The following is a 9,734-nucleotide window of genomic DNA, read 5'->3' as shown; positions in this document are numbered from 1 at the left end:
AGTAGTTGTGGCTCGCAAGCTCTATAGCGCAGGCTCAGTAGTTGTGGTGCACGGGCTTAGTTGCTCCGCTGCATGTGGGATCTTCCTGGACCAGGGCTCGAATCCACGTGCCTTGCTTTGGCAGGCAGATTCTTAACCACTGCGCCACCAGGGAAGTCCCAGATTCTGTACTTTTTTGGGGGAGGGACACCCAAATCTCTTATTGGGGGGGCAGTTGGTGGGGGGGGGGCTCTCACTGCAGAGCTTGTTCATTGGTGCTGCTTCCTCAGTCCTGTGGCTTCATCACCTCCAGCAGCTCGGGTGGGCTGGAGAAGGGCTGGATGTGCAGGGCCTCAAAGGCTTCATCTTCCCTGAAGGCTAGCCCCACAGTGGCTGGGGCCCGAGGCCATGCTGTCTGGCTGGTGTAGCCACACTCGCCCAATGTCCTCCTGTCATCCAGAAGCTGGTCGTCGTTGTACAGCCAGCCGCTGCTCCGCCAGCGGCCGCTTGAGGAGGCCCTGGACAATGTGCTTCAGCTCGAACACGGTGCTCGACTCCTTGGCGTCCATGAAGATGGTGGTCTTGTGACACCGGATTATGAGGAACCCGTCTATCCCGTGACGATGGTGGTCTTGTGGCGCCGGATCATGAGGAACACGTCTATCGCAGTGGCTGCCTCTCCCCCTTGATGCACCCGTGCGGCCGCACTCAGCCCTGTTCCCAGCAGCCCACCCCCAGATTCCATATTTTTAACAACTAATTCTATTGCCTTTGAAGTCAAGGGCCACACGTTGCATTAACAGGTTCAAAGTAAAATTACTTCTAATGATCCATCTCATTATTGCTTAATCTATGTAAAATTTTGTGATTCAGAATCTAGTACACAATTTCAGTCCATCAGAATCATCATAAAAGTAAGTTTTTCATAGGGTATTGATGATCAGCTAATGTCCTAACAACCTGAAGATTATTCAGAGCTTCCAATTACCTAAGTCTTAATTATTAAAATTTTGCTGGGATGGGTCATTATGATATCTACAGAATTTTATATTTGACTCTCCTTTTAATTTGTCTCAGATGTAAATTTTAACTTTTTTTTTTTTTTTTTGTAAATTTTAACTTTTTAAATTGTAAAATAAAATTTGAGGTGTTAACTTAGGGTCTGTTCATGTTACTAGAAAATTAACATTTTTTGATTACGGAGTGACATAAGTGACATGAAAGAAATCTGAAAGTAATCAGTGATATGACCCTGTAACCAAGATAGGATATATAGATAGGCCAGAGTGAAGGCACTTAAATATCTGGTACACTGCTTTTAGACAAAATTTCTGGTACCAGTGGCATTAATAGTAAACAAAGAGCAAAATCCTGGTTCAAAATACCTAGCATGCAGCAGAGAGGCTGGTCTATACTAAATTCTCTATACCAGTGTGTTGAACTTAGCTGAATTGCAAGGCTCTGCTCTATTCACCAAAAGTCTTTGCCAGAAAAGACCAATGAGAGAAAAAATACTAGCATAATAGAAAGAGCTTTTTAATATGAGGGATGTATTCCCCAAAGCCTCTTTCCCTGCAGATTATTGCAGCCACCCTCACTCTCCGTTGTCTTTTTGTCATTTTGCTATACCCGCTAAATGCTAACCTCAGATAAACACAATAGTCTGTCTTCTCAGTGCCTGCGTTCAAGTAGCTGAGATCCTCTGGAGCAAATCACATCACCAGGTTGATTGATAGCATTTTCAGTTTGTAATTCCAAGTCTCAACTGAGCTCTCTATATCCCTTATAATCTTATCATGTTATTCCAGTTTCTGGAGAGACTCTTTCCTCCCTTCATACTCCTTCAATGACGGACTCCTCCAATGTCTCCTTCACCATCAGTGGATGACCTTAGTTAAATGTGGCTCGTAGTTAAGACTGTGGGCTCTAAAAGTAAGCTGTCTGGCTTTGTATTCAGGTTCCAGCAATTTACCTAAATGCAACCTTAGAGATACATTTTTTTTAACAGTTCTGTGCCTCAGTTCCTTATTGGTAAAATAGAGACAATAATATTTCCTGCCTCATAAGGTTATTGTAAGTAGTAAATGAGTCACTATATGTAAATCTTTTAAAATAATGCCTGCTGTCAATAAACCATCAATAAAAGTTTACTATTATCCTAATTCTTTTTTCACTGGAAAAATAGAAGCCAACAGATAGAAATTCTCTTAACTACCCAACCCCATAACAACAAATCCATCTGCATCCTCATGACCTCATCTGAACCTAATTTCCTCCAAAAGACCTTACTTCCTAATACCATCACATTGGGGTTAGGGTTTTAATATATGAACGTGGGGCAAACACAAACAGTCTGTGACATCGACCTATGACTAACTGGCTCCCACCCAAGATCCTCTAGGTAAGGTTACAAATAATTTCTGTATTCCTAAATTTGGTGGTCACTTTACTCGAGCTCGTCTCCGCGTTCAACACTGACTACCTTTTTCTTTGACTTCTATAACATCACACTGCCCTGGTTTTCTTCTTATCTTCTTACCTCCTTAACTATCTAGTCCATAGCTCATACCAGAAATGTCACAATATCCAGTCATCACCAAGTCTGATGATTCTCCAACCTTAATATGTTTAAGTGCATCCCTTTTCATGACTACTGATTCCATCATAGACAAAATGATATTCTTCTGCCTAACCATCTGAAATCTCATTTTTATTTTTCACACAGCATCCAGTGATCATCTTAAAACCTTATCATATAGCTCTCCTTCTGAATAGTCACTTTTCATTATTTTTAGGTTGAAAGTTGCATTTTTACATTTATATTAACTTTACTATAAAAAATTCAAATATACTTCAAAGTAGGGAGAGTATTATAATTCTCATATATCCATCGTCTATCCCTAATTATTGTTATAATTTTATCATTTTTCCTTCATCTACTTTCTATTTGCTCAATTATTTTTTATTGTGGTAAAATATACACAACATAAATTTTACCATTTTAACCATTTTCAAGTATATCCTTCTATAGTATTAAGTACACATTGTTGTCCAATCATCACCACCATCCATCTCCTGAAGATTACATTTTTGTGACATGACACGTATGACAGGCATGAACTGTCCTCCATCCTGGGTCACTATAGGCAAGTCAGTCTGGCACTTATACACTTCCTTGAATATGACAAACTTACTCAAAACCTTCCCACCTGATTTTTCCTCTGCTTAAAATTATCCTTCTCTACTCACTGTTGAAGATTCAGCTTAAACATTAGTTCTTTCCCTAATAATGCATAGTAGGCAAGGTCTCCAGCTACATGTTATTGCTATGCCTCCTACATCCATACATAGATAGGGAGTACATCATAGGGCAAACTCTAGAGCCAGATTGCCTGGGTTTGAATCTTGGCTCTGGGTGGCCCTGGGAAAATCACTGTATCTCTTTGTGTCTCAATTTCTATCTGTCAAATGGGGATAAATGTTTCTAGGTTATTTTGAGAATTATTTAAATATTTAGAATATGGCCAGGAAGTTAGTATTATATAAGTACTAGCAATTACTACTCTTCTTCAAAGTACTTATGGATTTTGTGAAAGTTTTGTTAAATGTCTGTCTGCCTCCATGGAGTCTCTCTTGGGTACCACTGCATTTGCAGAGCCCACATGGTGCCTGTCACATCAGTGCTCAATCACCATTGGTTGAAAAATTGAATGAAGCCGTCAGGTCTCTTCTTAAATAATACCAGCTCGGAATATTATCGTGAAGATCAAATTAAAGAATTCACGAAAATTTTCTTTCTAAGCTTTGAATCCCAGTGCACTTCAAAATATTGTTATTGGGAAGATCAGGCATAAACAAACAAAAGTAAAGTGCATTTGAGTTGATGAGGAAGCACATATTAAATTGCCATAATGCATAATATGTATTCTTGTATCCCAAAATTAATTCCTTGAAATGCTAGTTTAAGGAAAAATAGGAAAATTTTACTTAGATTAATAAATTTGGGAAATATTTCAAATAATTGTCCCCTTTTGTAGTCTCACAACATGGAGCATTAAAAAATGAAATTATTCAACTTTTTAACTCAGAATTTCATCAACTTATTTTTCTGACCACAAAACATTTTTTTGCAGATTATCTATTAATTAGCCATAGGAAGTAAACTTCATAGAATCTAGCCTGGTAGACCCTGGGGTAGAAGTGATATGATTTTAGCAAGAACAAGATTACAGTATACCCAAATGGTCTGAGAATGCTTCAGGTACAGGTTGGAATATGAGCTGAGCAATAGAAAGAATAGAATTTGGATAGGCCAAGAGAAAGGAAAAAAGCATTCTACATATAGATGACAAAATGTTAGCCACAGAAATGGGATTAACTTGGTAAATATATGGCCAAACTTATCTTAATATCAAATCTCATGGTCTTTCCAATTTTTTTTAGGATGTTAAGTAAGAACTATAAAATTTTTTTAAAATTTGATAGAGAAGCTGAGGATTGAACTAGCCCTTAAAGAGGGATGGGTTGGGGTAAGTGGTATGGAGAAGAGAAAAAAAGCATAAAGTTTTCTGAAAGGGAGCGGAAAAAATGGACAGACAGATTTGCATTTATTGAGAGTCCTCCATGAGTTCTTTTCTGTATATTTTATCATTAAATCCCCCAACAGCAATTCTCAAAAGCAGTCATCACTATCTCCCTTTTACAAATAAGTAACCTGCAGCTCAGAGAGCTTATGTGATATGTCCAATAACACACAGCAGAGTTTCAATCATAGTCTAAAATATACGTTCTATTATACCACACTGTCTTCTAAGTGCAATGAAAAATTAAATATATCCACACTTTTCTATCCTTTGGTGCTAACCACCACTATCATCTCATTACACCCTCAATAATGTCTTTCATACACACGTACCTCCCCCTCCCTTGCCGCATCTCCACACAGACACACAGAAGATGTGCTCTTCATTTTTCTGACTATAATTGTATTGTCCTGGAGGGCAGCCACAAACCACGTGTGGCTATGGAGCACTTGAAGTGTGGCTAATCCAAATCGAGATATGCTGTGATGTAAAACACACATCAGATTTCAAAACCTTAGAACAAAAAAAAAGAAGGTAAAGTAGTTCATTAATAATTTTTATATTGATTATATGTTTAAAGAATAATATTTTGAATATATTGGATTAAATATACCATTGTTAAAGTTAATTTCACGTGTTTCTCTCTCCTTTTTCAAGCAACTAGTAGAAAATTTTTAATTACATAGGAAGGTTATATTTATGGCTCATATTATGTTTCTATTGTACAGTTTTGGTACATAATATAAACTTTTTATATCCTTTTACATACTGTACTTGAAATTCCCAAGATTTCTCCCACAATTAGGATTAATCCCTTAAAATGCAAGTTCTCTTAAATGTCTGACACATTAGGCCATTATCTTTTTTGAATGAATTTATCAGGAATTAGCCCAGTTATCTGGGAAGGCCCTGAATGAATGGGGCTGAGGCAGGGAAAAAACTTTTTGATTCAGGTAGATTCCAGGTTAGGTACAGAAAGTGGGGGAAATGAATGGGTACTTGTTTTGGTGCTGCAGGAAAGTACCTTGGTTGGCAGGTTGGCAGAGAGTGAGGGGCTCAAGGAAGTTGGAAAGAAACTGCAAAATAAAAGAATTGCCAACCTGACAGTGTACCCAAGATGGGTCCTAAATATTCATTTTCATGACTTCTTGTTTAAAGACAAGATTTTGTTCCATAAAAGTTATGATCTTAATGCCAAAGATAGACTCTGATCCTGTGACTCTGGTCCCGTAACTCTGAGTAAGGCTTCAGCTCTGCAGTCTGGCCAGGGCTTTCTGGCAGTCCTCGGACTCATCAGGTACCATGGACTTTGGTGGGTGTTTGGCTTGAGGGAAAGGGGCAGCAGTCACCCTTGGCAAATAATTAGCAAGGCCCAGTGAAGATGTTGGTTCAAAGTCTCCAGGCTTGGAAGAGGAAGAAGAATGACAGGCCGGTATACTCCTCCATCAGTTATTTTGAGGAAAATTATCAGTATTCCTTGTTACAGGGACCTCCCTTTCTGTCAGTTCTCAATTCGTTGTTTCATTATACCTATAAATTTATTCCTGATATGTAAACAGTTTCTTGGGATATATTACACCAGGTGCTTATCTGAGGCAATTTGAGTACTCTTCTGACTGAACTTGAGACATTGAGCGTGTGCTGTATTTGCTGTTTTCAAATGTTAAAACATGTATAATAGCAAGTGGTGAAGAAAATGGCACTGTTTTAGATCCTTTTGTTTTATGTAATTTAGTATTTAGATACCACTGTGTGTAACTTCTCAAAGAGAAATTTAAAGGATAGAATGTGATTTTTAAAGAGGAGACTTATAATCTTCTTGTTTGAGATGTTATCACATAAATGACAATATGTTTTGTATGTTGTAAAAATGAAATGAATTTAACTGCGTTAAGTGATGAGGAAATACTGGGATATAGATAACAGCCCCATGATTATTTACTGTGTCACCTTGGCCCAATTACTTCATGAAGTTTGTTTCTCTTCTATAACATGATGATCATTAAATCTCCCTCCTAGGGTTAGGGTGAAGGAAAAAAAATGGATGGGCTATAAGTTACAATACACACCACCACCCAGAACAGAACAGATAACTTTCTCAGTGTTCTCCCTCCAGTTTTAAAGTAGAGGGCATTACCTCCTTCACTCAAATATCAGTTCAGAACATGCTAGAACAATTCAGTCTTCCTGGTAAATTCCCAAGTCCATTGTTCCAGCCACAGAGCATTCTTCTCTGGAACACCCTATTTGAAAGGCCACTCCATTCCTGTCCCTCATGAGCACTCCTTCTGCCTCTCTTTCTAGCAAAATAAGAAAACGGCAATATTTTCTATCCTAGATGAGCTAGCACCTTTTCTCTTCCAACATTTGCCTCTCTATCTTTATCTAGCAGCCCTTCCTCAAGAAAACAGTCTTTATTTTGCACTTGAGCCATTAACTAGAGAGCCTTTCCAAGACTGTGATATGATGGCAGGACCAGAGGCAGGACTTGGAGGTCTCAGTCTCCAAGACAGTCGCATTTTTCTCTCCTGGAAAGTTACAAGACCACTGATTTCAGTTCATTACTCAAGAAGAGCTTTCAAATAAGGAGAACCTTACAAAAATGGATCCAGCAGCCTCAGGAGGTAATAAGTTTCCCATTGTTGGAGGTGCTCCAACACATGCTAGAAGACTACTTGTTTATTCCCTGAGTAAATATTTAATGAGTTCCCACTTTGTGTCTGTGATGAGGTAACAGGGGGTAGAAAGTGAATAAGATGACAAGGTTCCTCAGTCAAAGTGCTTCTGATCTAGTAGAGGAAACAAATACAAAATCTAATAATGTTATATCACAAATACCTAGTGAAGACATCCCGTAGAAAAGAATATCCAAGAGAGATGTAAAAGCAAAATGAAGGTTAAAACGGCAGAAAAAAACACGTTTGGACAAAGAAACAGCATAAGAAAAGTCTATAGTGAAGAAAAAATATGGCTCCAGCAAATAAAACTCAAAATATGAAGAGGATAAAAGAGGTATGGCAGGAGAGGAACTTGGAAAGATAAACGGGAATTCAGTCAAGGAAATTTGAAAAGCCATATGCACATGTGAGTTTAGATGTGAAGCCAGGATGGGCTGGCAGTTTTGGGCAGATTGAGTGCCTGGGAGTCTGGCCCCAGCCCTGAACTCTGAGGGGTGGAATGGAAACCCACTTGGCTCCTGTCTTTACATCTCCAGTCCAGGGGAGTGCTCTCTCTGGCAGAGGGATGTTGGCATCTCTGACCTAAACATATGATGGGAAAGAGAGGTTGTTCTGAAATTCCTGACTTTTGCTTCTTCCATTATCATTTCTCTTAAAAGCCCAAAGGAAATTTTCCAAGCAGCCTTTACAGAGCCCATAGAAAAATGAGTGCCCCCTCAACCAGAGATCTATTTAGTGATTATCAGTGAGAAAGGAATTCCTTTCCAAAAAATCTGTTGGCACCCTGAGGATAAATTTACACCACTAGCAAAAGAAAAAAAGAACATACGTGAAAGATATTCCAGAGGAAAAAAGGCTTGTATTACTAACATTTCCAGGAAAAGGTTAATTCCTTCCCCCACCCCAACCCCTACCTGCCTAGTCACAAAGACATAAAAAATTTCTAGTAGAATGGCTCAATCTTTTTTTCTCTAAATAACTTCTCATTAGCATAATAACAGTTAGCATTAATTGAGCATTTACTATGTGCCAGAAACACATTAAATATTTTATATGCATTGCTTTAGTCAGTCCTCACATGACTGAGAGGTAGGTAGGTATCATCATTATTTCCATTTTATAGATAGGTAAACTGAGGCTAAGCGAGGCTGAGTAACTCAGTCACCACCACAAAGCTAGTAGTGATGGAGCCAGGGATTCAGGCTCAGAATCTCAACCACTACACAAGGGTTTCAAGACACTACCTGCATCAGCAGTATCTGTAGTACTTGTTTAAGATGCAGATTCTTCAGGTCCATTCCAGGCCTGTGGAGTCAGAATTTCTAGGAGTGGGGTCCAGAAATCACATTTCAGTCAGGTACCCAAGGTGATTCTTTTGAACATTGAAGTTTGAGAAACACTCCACTCTCTCTATTATTCAAAATGACACTAATAGATTAAAGGAACTGTTCCAGACCTCTAGGGGAAAAAAAGATCAAGGTAGGAACATTAGCTTGTGTTATCTGTCAGTTGAGTATGCTTGTTCAGAGCAGCAAAATTATGGAATTGGTAGAGGCAAAGTCTAGATCCTACTTGCCTCAGTGCTACAGCTCTAGTTAAAGCTGGCTGCTCCCCACAGTTGGCATCCCATGGTACCCCTGGTCTTGTACCTGAAGCAGCCTTTCCTGACTGACATGATTGACAGCACAGCGAGGAAGTGCAAGGAGCAACACCCATAGGGCCTGGACTCCCTTCTCTGTCCTTCACTAACCACATAAAAATAGATCAGTCATTTAAATTTCCTGGGCCTCAGTTTTGTTATTTGTGGAATGGGGATGATAATGCTCAGGAAAACAGCTTTAGGGCAAAGAGTAGATTAAACTTCATCTGATGCTGTGTGTGAAACGCATCTAGCCTAAATCCTGATGATGCCTAAGAGGTATTCAATAAATGGTGATGGTGGTTTTAGAAATAGCCCAGCACCCTGGCTATTCCTTCTATTTTCTGCCCAATTTCAGGATAACAGGCAAAGAGCCTTGGTTTTTAGTTGAACAAATGTGGGTTCAAGTACTGACTCTGTCTATCACTAGATATGAGATCTTGGGCAAGGTTCTTAAGCTCTCTAACTTTTCTCATTTATGACACAGGGACAAATACCTACTTCTTAGAGTTCTTTTAAGAATTAAAAGAAGTAAAGTATGAAAAGTTCCAGGTACATGGTAGACACTCAACATCTGTTGTTTTCTCTCTCATTTTAAAACCAAATTACCTTGGTTTCTCAACAACCTCAGAAAGCAGTTTTGTTAAAATTGTAGCATTGTGTATTTTATTGGATTCTAACTCCTTTCAAGTCTAATATAGTAATTTCTTATTAACTTACTGACTAGAACCCAGACATTATCGAAATATTAGATACGGAGCATTTCCTAGTCCTTCCTTACACTGACTTCTCGTCTTTCCTTGTCAGTCCAAAGATAATTTGGCCAGAATTTTTTCCCTTAGAGACTATATAACT

The 9,734-nt window shown here is 38.8% G+C and overlaps 1 pseudogene; it reads right to left on the bottom strand.

Moving 5' to 3' along the window:
• Positions 1 to 232: 232 nt before the first annotated feature.
• On the bottom strand, positions 233 to 8,956 carry LOC137763503 (elongin-B pseudogene; annotated as a pseudogene).
• Positions 8,957 to 9,734: the final 778 nt, after the last annotated feature.

Source organism: Eschrichtius robustus, chromosome 4 (assembly GCF_028021215.1).
Source record: "Eschrichtius robustus isolate mEscRob2 chromosome 4, mEscRob2.pri, whole genome shotgun sequence".
Classification (NCBI taxonomy): domain Eukaryota; kingdom Metazoa; phylum Chordata; class Mammalia; order Artiodactyla; family Eschrichtiidae; genus Eschrichtius; species Eschrichtius robustus.
This window is presented reverse-complemented; position numbering and strand designations above follow the sequence as displayed.